Source organism: Pipra filicauda, unplaced genomic scaffold, assembly GCF_003945595.2.
Source record: "Pipra filicauda isolate LSUMZ 115617 unplaced genomic scaffold, ASM394559v2 scaffold14_size4853619_pilon, whole genome shotgun sequence".
Classification (NCBI taxonomy): Eukaryota; Metazoa; Chordata; class Aves; order Passeriformes; family Pipridae; genus Pipra; species Pipra filicauda.
This window is the reverse complement of record NW_024103985.1, coordinates 4,322,713-4,342,322: the sequence shown is the minus strand read 5'-3', so window position 1 is coordinate 4,342,322 and position 19,610 is coordinate 4,322,713. Positions and strand designations below refer to the sequence as shown.

At 44.8% G+C, this 19,610-nt stretch overlaps 1 protein-coding gene across 1 annotated transcript in view; it reads left to right on the top strand.

Annotated features, from left to right (window-relative positions):
• ZDHHC8 (zinc finger DHHC-type palmitoyltransferase 8) overlaps positions 1-19,610 on the top strand; it is a 108,084-nt gene that overhangs the window by 56,438 nt on the left and 32,036 nt on the right. The gene's annotated exons all lie outside the window — the stretch shown is intronic.

Here is a 19,610-nt window from a genome sequence, read left to right as displayed (position 1 = left end):
TACAGCTCCTAGTAAAATGGGTCCCTGATTAGGATTTTTGAATAGCTCATTCACTGAAAAAATGGTGTTTTGAACCAGCTAAAGCTATTTAAAAAATTGGGATAATATATGATTAAAAGTTTTGGTTTGAGGGAATGTCAGTGGCAACACCCTGCCAAATTTTAGGCCCAAAACATCATCACCATTAGTATCACAAAGATTAAGTTACTGGAATTTAACTGGGCAAGAAGTGCTTTTCTTTTGCTTGTTTAAAAAAGTAGCTGAAAAATTTCGTGCTGTGGACACTGGCACTGTCCAAAACCAGTAAGTGCACGTTAAGGCAGGAAACACAAGTGCTGCTCCTGCTCCATTAAACTGGAACACAGGATTAAAGGACCAAAGCTACTTCGACTGACAGAGTCCATATTTAAATGTTTTCTAGATCGTAAACTAAGGGCAAAGATTTATAAGTTTGTGTCGTGACCCATAAATCCAGATCTCCTCTTGTCCTTTGACTCTAGACAAATGGCTTGTAGAGGAATTTGTAGTGGTTTGGATAAATCTAGGTTTCAGCAGTCAGACATGTAAGAAACATCTGTAATTGTCTGAGGAATTTGGCAGACAATCTGGTACTTAAATCACATTTTCCCCTTTGAAAGTTGGAAATGTCCATGTATAAATCAGACACACAAGCCACATACCTCTGCACTTGTGGAATTAGACAAGGTATCAACCCTCTGTTACCTTTGCAAATCCTACTGCAAGGTAAGAGCAAGTTGATACCTTGCTGTAGTAAAAGAGACCAGCTTAAGGTTCTTTAAAACTGTTTACCTTTTTTGAGGCCCAGAATAAAATCTTAACAGCTTTAAGGGGAGTTGCTGTAAAATGGCAGGGCTACTTTAGTGTTCAGAATTTGCCACTTAGCCAGAAGACTAAGACTGAAATCAAAAGGTTCTTTGAGTAAAATTATACAAACCTTCCTTTCCAGGCAGAATTGCTCAGTTACGTGCAGAGTTGTCACATGCTGGGCCTCTGAGTACATTTAGCATGCAGTTGTGCAGAGTAGTCTGTCTAGAATCATCTCATCCTGTAATGAGATCATGTGAATTCAAAGCATATTAAACTTAATCCTAGTTCCCAGGATTATACCCTGCAAATTTAAAATTGCAGTGTATAAGAAAGGCATAATGTTCCTGACTGCTAATGATAAAAAATGAGGCCCAGCTCACTGTGAACCAGCTTTGGTTTTGCCACTGAAAGCAGAATTTGGTAAAGGGACTCCAGTGAGAGATTCAAGCTGATGCCTGGTGACCTTTGTCAAGCAGAACAAATGATTGCTATGTGTGCTAGAACTGTGTTAGTGCTGGATGCTTCTGGTACAGCCTGAGCAAACAGAGTTTAAAAGTCTGGCTGTCTATCAGCAAACTTTGCCTTTTGCTCGAGTCTCCAAATGCTGTAACGTGAACCCTCCAGGCAGGAATTTGAGGCTCTGCTTTATTTGATGCCAGGTCCTTTAATAGTTTCAGAAAGTGACTTTGCTTGTAGTAGAAAAGCATGATGAAAACAGACATGATCCTGAATAATGTGTTAAAATCAATTCCCGTGTGTCAGATTCCTGCAGAGCATGTCCTTTGGTGGGCACAGGAATTGTCTGAGCAACCGAGGGAGAGGCTGTCCCACAGATGCTGCATGAAGGCTGCACCTCTGTGCATTCCAGCTCAGGGATGATAAAGCAGAGCTACCAACTATTTAAGCTTAGCCCAGCTTGTAGTGGACAAAGAGCTAAAATTAGACAAGAAAAACCCCCACAAAAAAAAAGAAGAGCCAAAATTTGCAACTAGTCATTATCTTTTTGTATTAATAACCTCTAAGAGCTAAAGGCTACGTAATTCTGACCTTGACCACCAAAATGCTGTAAGTTTGCTGTGGAAGTACCCCTGGTAGCTTTAAGGTTGAGGATGTACTAGAGTTCTTGGCAGCATTCAGTGACCTGTCTGGTGGGATGGCAGGCCCTTCCATGTTCAGCTCCCTGTTTCACCCTAAAGACAAGTGGAGTTGGTTGTCAATAGTCCTTCTGAGGCAGAGGTTTTTACTGTGCCTGACTGAGCAGCATCAACTAAAGGGAATGAAGGTGGAAGAATTGTGTCCCATGAAGCCATTTCTGGAACAAAAAATACCTGCCCTGGCTCCAGTATGTCACTACTGTTGCACTGTGGAAAACAGACTTACTGTTTCCTTGCAACACTTTCTGTCACCTCTTTTACTCCAGCTTTCCTCTCTGACCTCTCTACTTTTGCCTTGCTGCTCTCTCTTCTACATCCAGTCTCTCTCTCCGTTTTCACTCACTGTTCCTTTACACACCTAATCCAAGGCAATCAGTTCTAAGTGGGGTTTTTTCCTTTGCTCCCTGGGAAACATCTACATCCTTTCTGTTGCCTTCCCAGGGTGTGTTTTGTGCCAGCTCTGGCAGGTCTCAGCCAGCTGCAAATTTCCCTTCTCCTCCAGCGGGTAAGAAGTTGATGGCAACAAGTGTGTGAGCCTGCAGGTCTCAGCTGAGCAACTCCCCTTTGGGGTGTTCCTGGTGGCTGCTGCCACACCCACCACAGCAGGGCCCAGCTTCTCTGGCCATGGTGGGGGTGGCAGGGAGTGTTGGCACAGAAGGGGTACAGCAACCTGGCATCTTCCACAGCTGCAGTTTTCTGCCCCTTGAAGAATACAGGTTTCCTTTTCAGGAAGACCAGCCTGTTTGGAAGATATTTTTTGCATCTAATTACAGTGGTTCTCTTGCAAGCCTCTCTGAAGCACTTCAGGAAGCTGCAGTGAGTTGGAGCTGATTGGCAGGTGTCAGACACATCAGCAGTGTTTTTCTTAGGCTGAATTGCCTGACACAGCTCTCTGGAATGTAGCAGGAGGCAGTGCAGTATTTTCATTTAATTGCTCATGGAGATAGCTGCAGGATTGTGGTGTCAGAAAATATTGCTAAATCTCAGGGGATTTCTTGGCATTTTGTTGCCACAATAGAGTCATAGTTGTCAAAGTGGCTTAGTACAACCACAGAATATATGTGCACTTATTTATGCAGCCTGGAAATGGGGTGTAATAATAAAATACTCTATTTACATTTCTGCGACTTGCATTCATTTGAGTCATCTAATGCTACTTTTGTCCTTTGCTGTATTGTTTAAATGCATATTTCTTATATTTGAAATTTATGTAGATGTTAAGAAGAATTATATGCTGTCAGTCTGGTCACATTTTGCAACCAGTCTGAAACATGATCCTACTAGTGGTTTTGTGTCTCTGTGCTGTCTTTATTACCTAGGCATTTCAGTTTTGGAAATCCATATTTATAAGGAATTTGCTCCACAGTAGAACTGCCATCACATTGTTAATACTGAGATGACAAGCAGCCTGAAAATGAGGTGTCGAGCAAACATGAGCAGTTTCCACTCGAGTTTTTTGGACTGTCCTGAAGCCCAGCGAGTCCAGGTTGTGGAGCATTTGCAAAGTAAGATTAATGCTGTGCAGAACTGCTGCTGAGTTACAGGAAGGCAGTCACCTGAGACCAAAAAATTGAAGTTCCTGTGTCTCCAGCTCTCCCCTGGCAGGTCAAAAGCTTGCTTGCCTTCAGGATGTAAAGGTATCTGCTTTGCTGTGTGTCACAGTTGAAATCTCCTTGTTCAGGGTTATGTTCACTATATGCAAAATATTGTCCTGCAGAAGGGGTGGGTTTTGTCTGTAGAAATTATCTTAGTTGCACAGGTGTAAAAAATACCTTCTCTGTATTGTGTTTTTGGAGATCCTTTTCTCACACACTGTTTGTGTCTATTCCTTTTGTCTCCAGTGAGATGTTTCAGCTAAAGCATTATGATTAAGTCAGGAGAGCATCCAGCCTGTAAGCAGCATGAAGAATGCTCCAATTACCTCCTTACCTGTGTCTGTGGGGTTAGACCATGAACTCTTTAGCTGGAAACATCCCTGGCAGGTTGCTCACGTGCACAGTTGTTCTGGCCCAAGCAGAATTGCTTACAGAAGTAAAAAATTCAGTGTGATCTTGCAGCGCTACTTAACAAAGTCATAGGCACACTGGTCATGGTAGAGTGGTACTGGAAGAGCTTTCTTGATGCTTATCTGTGCTTTTACTCCTTCCATTTGTCATGACCTTGCTGCCTCTCACTTCTGGCTTTATTTTGTAGCAGGAGCTTTGTTTCTCTGTTATGATACATTTGCAAATTCACTGCTTTTTCCCCCACGTTTAAGCTGGAGAGAGATTTTTAGTATGTCTTGCAGAACAGATCTGAAATCCAAGCTAATCAAACTAATCTGATAAAATAGGTTTTAGAATTAATCTAACACCAATCTGCTGCTCTGTGAAAAAGCATACATAAGCAGTATTTATTGTCTGTAGCCACAAGAGGGGGGGGGAAGCCTAAATGCATTCAGCTTCTGCAGAAGCAAGGAATGTCCTTAGAACAGTGAACATGATAATCACATTGTTAGCCTGAACTTGCTAGTAAAGGTTAGTGCACAGACCCAGCTGCTCTGAGAAAGGGAAAACTGAGCTGAAAATCATCCCTGGAAACCTGTCGGATTTGTAAAGGGAACAAGGAGAAGAGGAGATAAAATACGATTTTGGGGCTGTAATGAAAGATGGCTTTGGAGGACGAGGGTGTGTGCAGGGAGCCTGAGGGAGGAAGGCGAAGGTGGAAAATGCTGAACCCTGACAGGTCACTGGGCTGTGCTGAACGGTCTGACAGCACCTTCTCACCAGCTCCAGCAACAGCCAGGCTGTCCATCACCTGCAGAGTCAGAGCATTCATTAGGCAGCACAACTTTTCTATCAACACATAGTTTTTCCTGCCTGGTGAGCTGAAGAAAAGCTTCTTATAGTTACTTCAGCAGGGGAAGCACACAAACGGGCAGGTCGTACTCTGTGTCAGATTATGGGATTTATGTCTCAGAACTATTTTAGTCTGCCACAACCATTTGAAGCCTGGAACATGGATTCCAGAAACTGATATTTTGCTGTTCATCATCAAAGGTTTGGTCAAAGGTTTCTTCTGATCAAATTATTTATGTCTTTGCAACCCCTTCAGTTTTCACTAAGTATATTTGCATATCTGAATTTCCCCAAGAGAGACATTCTAAGCAGTGTTTAATTTAAACTTCAGCATTTGGCAGAATAAAAATGATCATTGTATAACTGATCACAAAAACTGCAGTTTTTGCAAGTATCAGAGAGGCCTTTGGCATAACTAACACAGTACCCTATGCAAATATTCCTAGTTGAAAAGGAATTAATCTCTTTCCAAAGGGTCAGCACGAATCTTTCAATGGCACATAAGCCTGCTTTTGAGGGAGCAGGTTCTTAGCAAGCCCTGAGGATTCAGATTGCCAAACTGTACACTGCACTGACACATATGCAAATACCTTGTTCTCTTACAAATATACCATAAATTCTGTATTTTGTGAATTTAGCTGTAACTTACATGGCATGCAGGAATTCTGTAAGAGCAGGATCATCTCAGTCTGGAACTGGACAATGTCAGCTGTAAGCTGGGATAGAACAAAGCTGGAATTGATGGTTGGCCAGGTCCCTTTGCCAAGCTACTCGTTTTCATCATTCATAGCAAGAGAGCCTTATTTTGTACAAATCCTTTTGTTGGTGGAGACAGCAGACAGGTTCCGTTCTGTCCTCGGAGAAGGTGGCTCGGTGCCAGCGCCAGCAGCCAGCAATCCAAAGTGTTGTGTTTAATCACCAGATTAATTTTTCCTTTTATTGGCTTTTCCTTTCAATAGCACCAAGCATGACATGTTGTAAAACAGCAACACTGGTTGCACAAGGGCTGGCGAGCATGTCTGAGCCCCCTGGCTGTGGTGATAGCTGAGTGAACACTTGGCTCCATGTGCAGCCAGTGGAGACTCCCAGGAAAGCAAACTGGGAACACCCCCTCGTGTCCGTGACTGAGCCGTGTGCTGGGGAAGGGTGAGGGGAGAGGAGGCACCTGCTCCTGGGTGGGAGAGCTGAGCTGGGGCTCACCTGCCTTCCCTCCTTCAACATCTCACGCAGCTGAAGGTTCAGTAGCATGGTGGATGCCTGAGCTCTCCTGCTCTATATCCAGTCCAGGAATGGTCTGTGCTTTCATTGGGATGTATTTATTTTAGCCTTAGTGTGTCCATATGCAAGTTATCTTCTAAAAGGAAATGGTGGTAGACCCAAAGCACGTTAAAGATTCGTGCTCATCCCACTGAACACAAGAGATTGTGCCTTGCATTGAATATAGGAAAAAAATGAATTTATTTTTTTCCCAGGAGGATGATGTTAGATTCAAAATTTCTTTATCCTCAGAGTTTTCAGCAATGACTACGTGACCATCCATGGTGTTCTGTGCCATCGAGCACAAATCTGGTCATGGGTGGGAATGCTTATGGTGGAGAGGTTTGGTCTGTCTGCTCCTATATCTGCCTTTCATCTTCATTCAAGGAACTCTGGTGGCCTTGGAATAGAAAGTTTAGCAGAGTTTGGTGTGAGTGCAAGAATGAATAACTCTCTGCTTGGCAAAGAGTTGTCAGCTTCCAGAACCCTGCACTTTGATGGTTATTAAACATTTTAAAACTTAAATTAATAGACTTCTGTCTTTCCACAGTCTATATTGTAACCTATGAATAGTATGTTCCAAATGGTCTGTGCTGCCAGAGACAGATGATAGAACTTTATTGTGCACAGAGGAAGGTAAGTGTACCTTCAGTGTAATGTCCCTTTAAATTAAGATTTCTGGGTTTGGATTGGACTCGTTTTACTGATATCTTCAGCTTAAAGGCACAGATTTGCATGTACCTTTTCCAGCCAAAGTTGTGTTTATTAGCTTTTCACGATCAATAGGTAGGGCAAACAGTAATGTTAATCTACTGTATGAGTAATACAGCTGCTGAAAGATCAGGGACCACTTCATGGTACAGACAGATGCTGGCTGTAGTTTGTCAAGGTTGGGTTCCCCTGAAAGCAGAGGTTAAAGAATGCAGCCCTGACTTGTGGTTGTTCCTATTTCCCATGTTTTACAGGAGCTGCTCTTGTCAATTCTTTCTTCTGCTGGAGATCCTTGTTCAATGAAAGTGTTCTGTGATTGATAATCTTGTGAAGTAAAAATCCACAAATGTCACTTTTTCAAACAGACACCATGTGGCAGCTCTCAAGGAAGTGGCCTAACCTTTTGTTTCAAGGATTAAACTTCTAAGCCCCTCTTTCCATCCCTGTGCCTGCTCTCTTGGGGGGCTGAGACTTGGGGGTGGGGGGATTATGGACGGTTATGCATTTATGTAAATATGAAACATTGACTGGAAATGGAAGGGGGGGAGACTGCAACCAAACAGCTGTCTTTGCAAACTTAGTATTTATTGCAGAGTTAAACAAAATGCCTTATTGTTTAGAGCACTTTTTGCCTTGGGCATTGGCTTAGACAGTCGGCGTTGGCTGAAAAGAATTTCCTAACTCCCTTTTCCACACAACAGAAGATTAAGTAGATAACAGCAACAATTGGCTGTTTGGATCTGGCCTTGACATATGTTCCAAGCATCTACTTCATGATCCAACAACAGTATTTTTCTCTTTCATGGCTCCAGCACTTCACTCCTCTTCTACCATCGCTGCCACTTATGTGCCAGCAGGGGCTTCTTTCTGAGCCTTCTTTCTGGTCAAAAGTGAACAACTATAAAGGAGTCTTGCTGCATAGTATGTAAATTCTTTATGCACAGGGAATATTCCTGTCACATTATTAGTATGCAAAGTCTTTCAGAGTTGCAAAAAAGCTCCATTACAGGAAACAAGTTCAAAGCAAAAGTGAGAGGAATTGCATGAAGAAGCTTTAGTATTCTTGGTAGTCAAAAGCCCAGAAGAGTTGGGATACTACCTGGTGATGGTACTGAAAGTTGGAGACAATGAACTGCAGGATATTTCTGTGGAGAGCTTTCCCCTCAGATTTCACTGGCTGTTCTCATGCTCTGTCCCACCTCCTGGTAGGAAAAGGCTTCTGATCAGCGGTGTAAGTGGGTCACACAAGTTTCCTGCATCTTGCCAGGCCCCCAGGCAGCTCTGATCAAACCTTTGTCGAAATGCTTACTTGGTTTCTGACCAGAATTTATCAGCTGGCATGGAGCAGTGTTTAACTGCTTCACTCCCTGATGCAGTTGGATGTTGTAGGAAGAGCTGCAGAAGTCCAGCTTTCCTCTCTGCCTGCTGCTGGGTGGAAGGGGCCCTCTGGTACAGCGAGGTGCTGGGACAGTGTTGCTGGCCATCTTCTCTAGAAGGCAAAGATTTGAGGCTTCTGTCTGCCCTTTTTACCAGAGTCAAGGCTGGTGCTCAGTTCCAGCTGTGCTGGCAGGTAGTTCCTTGATTCCTGTACTTGGCACTGCAGTCCTGTTCCTGTCAGAAGGAAGGGATGCACTTATACAGAGGAAAAATGATCTTCCTGTGTGTTAGGTGAAAATGTCGGTCTATTAGTCTGTTTTATATTACCAATAAATTGCCAAGCCCACATTATAATTGGCTTAAAAGTAAATAGGGAATGGACCTGGAGCCTGACACAGTGGAGTTGCAGCTGCTGGTTGCCAAAGGTTTCAGGGGCTGCAGTTCTCAGCCACGTTAAGACAGAGCAGAACTGGGAGTGTCTGGGAGCTGACGTGTGTCTTTCCTCGAACCACTTTCCTCTCCCACAGCTGTAGTGGTGGGGGATGAGGGAGCACTAAAGGATCATAACACCCACAGCACTGTGTTTCTTTATGCTTATTTAGTTGCTGTGTGTGACTCTCAGCAGTCTGCACACACTGCAGGCACGAGCACTGTCACTGTTTCAAACACCAGTTTCAACACACAGACCACCCAGGGACCAAGAATTAAGGTCAGTTATGCAGAGTCTGACACAGGGTGGAAGGTGCTGAGCAACAAACTGGTAGAGCTGCTTCAGTTATTGCAATTAAAATACTGAAGTGAACTGAGTAAATAGGCTTCTGCATCTGCATTGCAGATTTGCACTGCCCTGGCAGATCGATGTTAGGCTTGGCTGTGCTAATTCAAATTTTCTCCCAGCCTGCAGTTAATTACCCGGTGCTGGCTGGCAGCCCCCACGTGTGAGGGTGCAGCTCCTCTGCAGACAGGGGATGCTTCAGGAGCAAAGCAGTGCAAGGTGACTCTCCCAGCCTGGCCTCCACTCGGGAGCGGTGTGATACGGGAAAGTTCACACAGCGCTGGAGGCAACTCAGCCCCAACTGATTGGCTGAAATGGGACAGTGAGGGAACTAAGAATGAAGAGGCAGGTAAAGGAACACAGCATTGTAGGGTTGGCTTTCACTGAGTATAGAGAAAACATTGTCATAAAAGACAAATTTAAAACATGCTTTTCTAGTCACTAGAAAAAAAAGAATTTGTGCCTACTGAAAAGTCCAGAAATTTCCAAAATTCAGAAGTTGCCAGAGAAAGAATGAGCAAATGAATGTGCCCTTTCTGCAAACCTTTTTCAATCCAGGGGATGCAGTTCTTATTTTGCCTGTTTGTCTTTTGTGAACGTCTGTGGAGTCCCACTGCAGTAAACTAGGTGAGAAGCCAAACACGACTGACTGTAATATTGGTTGCACACAAAGCAAGGTGTGGTGTTAGAAGTCATTTTCAACCCAAAAGCAAATGACAAACAATAGATTTCAGTAGTGGAAAAAAAAGTGTTGGATTGTTCAGCCAACAACTTTACTAGTTAAAAAAAAAAAGGCCTGAACAAACCATGTACTTTCCAATGGAGGGTATCCAACAAATCTTTCACAATTTTTATCAGTCTGCAAATCAACTTGACAGAGGCATTGGTTCCTAAAATTTGAGCTCAGGTGGTCACTGCTGGACTCTGGGTTGCTCAGGACCCCGAGCACAGCCCCTCGGGCTGGCCCTGTCCCCTGGGCACGGCTGTGCCAGGCAGAGCAGGGCATTTCCTCTGCTCTGGAGTCACAGCTGAGGAACCCTTAATCCAAAATGAATGCTGGAAATTGTCCCCTGTGGACCTGGCAAAGTCATCCGAGCTGGAGACAGATGGGAAATTACAACAATTTGCAAGAGAGATGTTCCAGAGAGGTTCTGCTCTTCGTGCTTTGTGCTCCTAACTCGGGGAGGGGGAGCTGGGGGTTTGACTCTCTTGCAGACAACTGTGGGCCTGTGTGAGAGTTCTGCTGGACTTTCCCGAGCTTGTGTGGGGTGTGTGCATCATGGGCTGGGGGAAAAACAAATCACACATTCTCCAGCCTGTCACCACGGGCTTTCTTCCTGTTTGGAGGGAGCTGAGCCCTTTAAGTTCTCTTCTTTGTCCCTGGTTGTGCTGTGGTAAATGAGCCACACAAGATTCGGTGTAATTTGAACAGCCGTGTGTTTGCAAAGGCGGGTGTTAGGAATCCAGTCAAACACGCAGGAAACAAAATCCTGGTGGAAAGGGAATCTGTTTCTCCTTGGCTGCTCCTCCCCAGCGCTGCCCAGGCAGCCCTTCTGCCAGAAGTGCACACCCACACTGGGTTTTAGGAAGGCGCAGCTTTGCTGAAATGGTTGAACTGCACAGATGCCTCAGCCCGTGGGGAGAGTGGGACAGAGCCTGTGGGAGCACACTCTGGGCACTCTCTGCTTTTTCTGCATCTCTTGAAGAGGTTCTGAATTCACTTTAACCCCTGCCTTGTCTTGCTGGCACAAACTGTGAATAATTGAAAACATTTCCAGTAGAAGGCAGGGTTCTGCTGCTTTGGCATCTGTTACTGTTCAGAATGAGGATACTTGCATTTTCTTGCTGGCCATGTTTACTGTATCTTTAGCATAACCATATCATTATCTCTAGCCTTTTTTATTCCAACATTAACAAAAAGTCCCTGGGAAGCTAAGCCATGGTTCTGTGAATGCAAGAGAAGCAAGGAATACTAAAGGAGCTTCTGTGTGTTAGTTACTAAAGGCACAAGGCAGATGTGTCCTCTTGTCTTGCACACTTAAGACAACTAACATGGAGCTTTTATTTTCTTTTTAATAACCTTTTGAAGGAGGGCTGTGTTCTCTATAGCCTTTGCAAGCATGGAGTTTTGCAATTCAGAAATACTAACAAGTCTTAAATATTTATTAATTCAGCAAAGCTGGTTGCTTTTGTTCGTGGCAGGAAGGGATGCATTCAGACCACAACCTTCAGATGTCCCAGGGACTGTGGTTTGCCTTGAGCTGTCATGGGGAAGGAGAAGAGAGAAGGTGAGACTTTAGAAAGTAAAGACAGAGTTAAACTGCCTGTATTGGCAGTGCTCCATTTTGAGGGAAAAGGCAGGATCCAAACAATCTTTTGTTTAATTACAAAAAATCAAAGCAAAGCACCATGAAAAGCAAACAGATTTGTTAACTTGTCAATGACTTGACTGATTGTAAAAAAAACAAAACCTGCTGATATCTATGTTTAATGTTGAACAGCAAATGTTGAAGAGCTGATAAAATGAGTGTGTCACTCATGCCTGAGGAATAAGCAATGTCAGAGGCTCTTTTCCTCTCTGTAGTGTGTGGACACAGGCCTGGATGCATGTCAGAAAATTCCTATCACAAGTGAGCAGCTCTGGGAGGGCTGCTGTGATGGGAGTGAGGAAGAGGATGGGCCCCACTCCTCGCCTGCATCTCCATGCCCAACGTGCAGCTGTGGAAATCTCTTGTTTGAGGCTTTACTGCTCTGTTGCTGATAATCACTGATTTCAGCTGCTCTTCCAGTGAACTTGAGTCTGTCCCTAGCTGGTGAACTTCTCTTGAGATGGACTATAACACTTCCCAATTAATATTTATTGACATATCTTTGTGTATTGTTTTAAAAGGAAAACTTCCCAAAGCTGCTGAAGGAGGGCAGTTAATGTTAAAGGTGAGGTGTTTCCAGAGAAACAATTTGCTGAATTGTGGAATATATAAACAAACTGGTGAAAAAAATAACCCGCAACCAGATCACTCCAACTGCTTGACTGTGTTCTTCAGGTAAATGAACAAGAGCCTTTTTTTAGTCCAGTGGGTGACTGAGAAAAATATTATTTGGAGAATTCAAATATGCCTCCTGGAATTAAGACATGAAAAAGGGACTCTTTTGGCTCTAAAAAAGAAATTGCTTTTCATATTCACCCAAGGGTACTTCAGGGATTCAACTTCCCAGAGCACGGTTGGTTTTTACCTTGTTATTGCCCTTTGGAATCAGGGACAGGGTACTGCATTTTGAGAAATTACAAGTATTCTTCAAAGTTTCCTTCACAATATGAATTATAACTCTGTGCTTGGATTTTCTGATTACTTTGATTTTATTTTTTTTTTATTTTCTCCCCCCAGTCAAAGGAGATGATGGCACGGTTTTAGCTTTGCAAGCTTTGCTTGTGTCTCTGTGGTTGTTCTGCTGTGAAGTGCAGCTCCACACTTCCCCTAACCACGATGGTAGACTTGTCTGCTGGTGAAGAGGAATGTAAAGGAAAGTAGAGTACCCCAGAGTTTAGGAAGTTTCCTAGTATAAGCCAAAACTAGTTTGCTTGCGGCATATGATTTTCAGCAAATATTCAGGGGAAAGGCCAGGAGAGATAAGGGGTTCATTCAGGAAAGCTGAAGGGTAAATTATTTTCATTACACTGTTACAGCTGTTCAGCAAGAAGTAAATATTAATTTTTTTTTCTGAAAAGCAGAATGATGGTCTCTACCCTTTAAATTAAATCAAGATGGAAAAGCATGAATTGGGAATTTTAACAAAGTTCAGGAGCAACTGGGTATTTAAAAAGGGCACACGCTAATGCCAGCTATTGCCATTGGAAGGAATGGCAGAACTCCACAGACACAACATCCCACAGTTCAGATCTGTATCCAAACCTCTCGCTTGAAAATTTGGCCTGGAAATTTCTCAGCAGTTAAATCATCAGATGCTTAACGCTCCTCATTCTGGTCCCAGCTGGGAATCTGGAAAGTGTAATGTTTAAGCTGAATATTCGCTTTCATTCTTGGAAATGGGAACGAGTTTCATCAGGAAACTGTTTCTTTTTTTATTTTCCTTTTCTTTTCCTTCCCTGAATTGCTTTGCCTGTTGCATTTCGTTAGCAGATGGTGACACAAATGTCATTTCCATAGTCTTCTGTTTTGGCACAGGAGCTGCTAATTGTCCCATTTGGGCTTGGGAGTATTGAGCTTTGTTAATGCATCTCAGGTAACTGTAACTGGCTTATGTGCCTGAATTATGGCCACAGAGTCAGAAGATTTTTAGTTCATCAGGCCCAGTGCATAATTGTGTGTTTTCTGGGTACTCTGTGGTTCTTCCAAAAAATGAACCACACCCCAAAATGACAAAACCCATAGACTTTTAGTGAACAGTGAGGTATTAGTAGGAAAACAGCTCCCCTGTGTCCACTGCAGTGTGTGAGCAAGCTGCTCTTCTGCCTTCAGGAGTTGTGGGTTTGGGGATACAGTAAATAATACCCAGGTAAAGCAGTGAAACTCCCCCTGCCCCCATGGCTGCTGGCACATCTTCGCCTTGTGCACTTTGGAGGGGAATTGCCAAGAAGCAAACCTGTGTACCAGGCTGAATCCCATTTCCCTGTCTCTGTAATTAAGATGCTATCATCTCTTAGGATGTTTTCTAAGCAAAGTAATTTTGTTTTCTGTCAACCTGAATTGAATACCTGTGCACCAGCACAAATATTTTGTCCAAGCTGACAGACCCAGGATGGTGATGCTGCGTTTCATCATTTAAATAAAAACAATCCCTGTTACTGTGACAGTCACTGTGGGTTGTTTTAGGTTTTTATTGCTCCCCAAAAGCCTTTGGGTTTTTGATAGGTTCTGTAATAAGATTTTCCCTGCAGGAGAAGCTGTCTCCAGCAGCCTGCCCTAATCCTGTTAGATGAGAGCAGAGATGTTGCAGTCGTTGGCGTGCAGACAGGGAAGTCCTGGGACATGGTTTGTGCTGATACAGTTGGAAATGCTTGATCTAAGCCAGGGGGTAACAGTCATTTAATAGTTTGAGAAGGCTGTGACTGTGCTGTTACCTCAGTGACCTTCTGGGTGTTTGTTGAGGGAGTGCATGGGAACAGCCACGAGTCTCCTTTGCCTCTGAGCCTGGGACATCTGCCCAGGGGTGTGTCCAGGGGCTTCCAGAGCCGTGGAGGCACCTGAGGATGCCTTGGCATGGCCAAATGACAGCAGCCATTGCTGGGTGTTCCTCTGCTGCAGGAGGAGGGGGATGTCACTGCTCAGGCATTTGATTTAGCAACAGGACAAGGGGAGACAGAGAAGAGGAAACAGAGCCTGAAAGTCTGGGAGACTCAAGGAAAGGAGACCAGTTCCAAGACAGATTTCTGGTATGGATGTTCATAAAATGGCTGTTCTGCCCCTGCAGCTGCCCGGGGGTGTCCCTTCCCCAAATGAGAAAGGGGAATGAAGCTGGTGTTGTTACTGGGGAAGGGTGGAGATGATGAGAACGAGCTGGGTTTGATGTTTCCTCATTTGGCGAATGCAAACAGAGGACAGGGTTCAGTTTTGTAACATTCCCACCAGGCTGTGCCATTGTGGTTTTGCACCCTTGGTTTTGTTGGAACTGCCTCTGTCTCTTGCTTGCAATGTAATCCTATGTTGGTTTGCTGGCTTGTGTGTCCCACTACCCTCTGCTGGAAGAAATGAGGATTTTTCAGCTGTGTCTTTGTGCCCCAAAGCAGTCCCAGTCCTCCAGCAGAAACAGCCTGGGAGCCTGTTTGGGAGCACCCCGTTCTGCTTGGCTGTTGCTGAACATCCCTCCTGCAGAGAAGAGATGTGGGGTCTATAATATTGCTGGGTTTGAGGGCAGTGCCCGGCCAGCTGAGCTGGTGCTCGTGGGGTGTGATAGCAGGAGGCTGAACTGGGTGACGTGTCCTGTTCTTATTTGTTACTTTGGCCATAGTTGTTAGGTCTGTTCCAGTTTATGATTAGAGGTGTTGCCAAAATAGGCTGAATCACTGATTGTCCTCTGGTGTCCTGTCTTCAGAGGTGACTGGTACCAGCTGGTGGCTTGAGAAGGGGTAAAATGTCCCAAAGCAGGTGGCCACAGGAGCATGTTCTTTCCAAGTGCAGAGTTTGTTTTATATGTTGAAACATGAGGGTCTCTTATATTTTTATTTTCTTAAATCAGCAAAAGTAGTTTTGATTTTTTTATTCCCTGCTTAAAATCTTAACATGTTAGGCCCCTTTATACCAGCTATGCAAATGTTCTTTTACAGTGTAGTGAGAAATAAGGTATATGAATGTCATGCTCCCAGTTCAGGTTTCTGTCAAACTCTGTCAGGAGGATATTCCAGAGGGAAATTAAAGATGGGATCCTAAGAGAGGATTTTGGCTTATTATTATATATTTGCTCCAATACTTGATATGTGAGAATGTTTACACTTTCTACCCTATCTTCTGTATCTATTTGCTATAGAGGTACCTCTATCTCTGTTCCGTTCCTCTCTTCTATAAAATATGAAGTCCCTAATCTTTTTGCTTCACATGGGGAAACCTTGCAATAACTGCAGTAATTTTGCTGCACCATATGTCTAGAAATCTTCAAACAAGAGAGTTCAGATTAGAACTGGCTTCCTTTCCCTGGACAAGCAAGCTATTGCGGAGATAAAAGAGCTCGTGTGGCAGCTCTGAAGCGTGTTATTCAGGCCACAGACAGGTATTGTTTCCAGATTTCAAAGGCAATACATGATCCAGACAAGTCTGCAAGAACCTCTGGTCTCAATTAGTTGTAATTTTCCTGAACAGCGCTCTCCAGTCATGGCAGAAATGTCATTGCTGTCACCAACCTCGCAGGATTTTGCTTCCCCTCCTGTGGACGGGTCTCTCTGTGCCCCAGCACTGCAAAGAGCAGCTGGCAGAGCTGGCAGAGCCAGCGGGGTGTGGGGTGTGCCCTCCCCAACACCGGCGTTGTGGGGGCAGTGTCAGACCTCCCCTGCTGCTGGATGGTCCCTCCTGTCCTTCTGGCTGCTCACTGCCAGGCATGGAGCGAGTGGCACGTGTGGCAGAGAGGTGAGATCCTCTGAGGAGAGGTTTCCACTACTCCAGGCAGCCCCTGCAGCTCTGTTGCAGTGCAGAATTCTAACAAGGCAACTTGCTCCCTGAAGCAGCCCCTGACAGGGGCCCTGACACCCAGGCTGCCCAGGGCTGAGCTCAGACTGCTGGGCTGTCTCTGCTGGTGTCCCCTGCTTTCCTGCTTTCTCCCTGCATCTTTGTTACCCCATTCTCTTCTAACCCACCAAGGACACGATCACAAAGTTCAGAGCTCATACTGAACGTTTCTAATGCATATGGGCTCATTGGTAATTTAGGTGGTACGTAACTTAATCTAATAGATGCTGTCTTTAAATTAGGTAATTGCTCCAGGAGCTGTAAAGGGATGGTATCCTGTGAATTTAATTTCTTTCTACTGAGCTCCTGTGGAAAAGGAATATCTAAAAAATCAAATTAACTTTACAGCAAGGATAATATAAACTGTATCTTTTCACTGATGGCACCACCCCCCTTCTTATCTCATAATATTTCTTTACCTGTTTCTCTCTCTCATCACCACATACTTAAAATGAGCTGCCTTGCTTCCACTGCACCACTATCTCATGAGTTCAGGCACTGGGTGTGTACTGGATGTGTTCTGCCAGGATGTGGTTGGGGAATACAGCAAGCAAAGTGTGCAGATCCTTCTGTGCCAGGAGCTGGGATCACCTCAAGTGTGTCTGTGCTGATAATTTGACCTTGTTTTAAAAAGCAGCTCTGTGGGAGCAGCTCACCTCAGCTGCATTGCTGATTCATGCATGCATTGACAAGGATGGAGGCAACAGGGAAAACAGGAGAACAGCCCTCAGGCAGGGAGGAGCTATCCTGTGCTTTTTTCCCATCTTGGAATCTGGCAAATGCAATTCCATCTGTCCAACAAAAACTTGTGTTACAGATTGCTGAGAGGTCTGGAAGGTCACAAGGGTCACTAGTGGTGACCAAATAACCCGTGTTCCTTGTTACTCAGATGGGACTCTGGGGGACTCAGGATGAGGGGCTGTCTCTTTCTGGCACTGCTGCAGTAGATGTGGCATTAATTTAATAGTTCTGATGTTTGTACATTAGAAGCACGAGTTCTCATTCCACATGGTGTCTTCGAAAATGCTCAGAGAACCTCAGCTGTGCAGTGTGTGTGTATCCCTTTCGGACGCTGTGAATATCCTTTGGCCTCCCTGGCCACCACCAGGCTGGGCAGCTGGACTGTGACTGTTGCTGGAAGTGGTGCACATGGGAGCACAGACAGGGCAGTGCAGCCACAGGCACTGACAGCTCCGCTGGGTGAGGAATTATTGGTTCATACAGCATCCTTTGGAGGTAATTCAGCGAGGTTTCTGTGGCTGGGAAGTCATTCAGCTGTTGCAGCAGTGATGCTGGTGGCCAGCCATACACAGACAGAACTGCAAAGGAATTTCACTGGGCAGCAGTTCCTTCTTTTTCCAACCAAATGGATTTAAACCTCTCGATGTGACAGGGCAACTGGTGTCTCTCCTGCTGGGGTTGTTTTGCAGTGACTCCTCACTGCCCTCCTGTTCTGTCGTGACCCAATGACCACCCATACCCTCAGCTCTCTTTTCAGCTGCTGAAGGAGTGGGGTTCACTTCCAGCTGCTCAGCATGGTGCTGATAAAGGGTTGGTGCTTGGCTGAGAAGCCCTGCACACTACGCTTGGCCTTGCCTCTCCCAGGCTTTGCAAAGTCCAGGGCTGAGAAAGGAAACCAAGGGGGTTTGTCTGTGGATCTTTGCACTGCCTCTGTGTACCTGCACTTAAAATCTGCTCTGACTTACCCTGCACTGGCCATCGGCTCCTTCCCTGGGGCACTGGGGCATTTACTGCTGCTCTGGGTGACACTGCTCGTGCCCATCAGACACTGGAAGTGCTGTGAAGACCTTCTGCCTCTGATGTGAGCATCATCCTTCCCCTGATACAAACACGTTGTTGTGTCCTCTGAAATCCAGCCTGTCTATCCCTCACAGTCAGTGTGCAATGAATGCCTTCCATGGGAGGTGCAAGTAAAGAGCTGGGCATTTTGAGTGATGAATAATTGCACCTGAAAACTCAGGGTGGATGTTTTGATAGCTCCCATTTATGGCCAGCGTGAGCTGCTCCATGGAGCACTCAGCTCTCACAATTTACTGCTTTTCAGGGATAAATTTCCCTGTGTTTACTTGTCCTTCCCCCAGTTTTTGGTAACGTTTGTATTTGTTATCCTTTTCCTTGGTATCACTTTCTCTCAGTGGTGCTGTGCTCACAGTGACAGTGGAATGCTATGGCAACGATATATTATCTGCAGTCTTGCCAGTGAGTAAGATGTGCTGCAGAAATTAGTTCATTTATCAAAATCTGATGTGCAGAGCTGAGCAAAGGACTTGGCTATCCAGAACCTCCTGCTACTTTCACAAGACCTGCTGTTCTGCTTCCCATTGGTTATGGCACTCAGATAAATTCTCTCCTGACTGTTTCCAGTGATGCCTTGTTAAACCTACAGATGTCTCAGCACCTTGGAAAGTATTTTTGGATGTACAGTAATCTCCAAGCTATCTTTGGTGGTGACAAAAAATGGAAAAATGAGCAATTTTTTTTTCCCCTTCTGTTACTATTCCAGAAAGGTACTTTTCTGTGATTTCAGGGTAGGAAAGAGCATATAAATGGAAAAATCTCACCCAGATTGGGAAATGTGAGAAATGTGTTAGATTTGCACTGCTGAAGACTAAAAGAGCTCTGCCCTTCCCTGCTCCATGCTGCAGACTGGGCCATGTAGAGCCTTCAGGATGCTGTCTGGCACCTTCTCTGTCCCACATACACACTGGTGGAACGGCCTTTAGGTGCAATGTTGGCATCTAATTCCAAATTCCTCTCCAGTGTGGGTGTTCAGAGTCAGTCAGTTGACAGCCCTGGCATTTCTGGTCCTGTTGGCACGTGCTGGGTGAGGAGGACTCTGCTCTCTGTGCCTGTCCCTCCTGTGCTGTCCCTCCCAGCCATCCTGACTGCTGGGCCTGACAGGGCAGGGCAGCTTTTGAGCAGCCCAGGGCCAGGGCCAGCTCCCAGGGTTGCTGGGTCTGGGGTTGACATTAGAAATGTTAAACCTTTGGTCAGATGTTCAGAAACTGTTTACATGGGTTTTACAGTACTCACATGTTCTTAATAGTCAGGGTTTGGCCAGAAACTCCTGGAGAGGAATCAAGCCAGGACAGGCTGCTGCAGACTTATGGACATTGTCCTAAAGTTTCCAGGGAAATCAGTACTCTTGCTTAGTCAAATTATGTTTGCTTGTTGACCCCTCTTATCTAATTAGTCTGTACTTCACTGAGCTGCTTCTCCTTGCATGCACTGAAGCAATTATTTCACTTTACTGTTTTACCACTGTAATAATGGAAGAAGTTGAATTAAGAGATGCTTTCTTTTCCATGTTATAACCCCATGCCTTGTGATTTGTGCAGAAATGAATTGTTTTGTTGCACATCTGTCATCTGTTTGAGGTGAGGGGAGGATGTGTGAGCTGAGCAGCCAATTAGACAATCCTTGGGGGCTTCTTATTAGGTGTGGATAAGTATCCAAAGCTTGGATGCCCATCTGT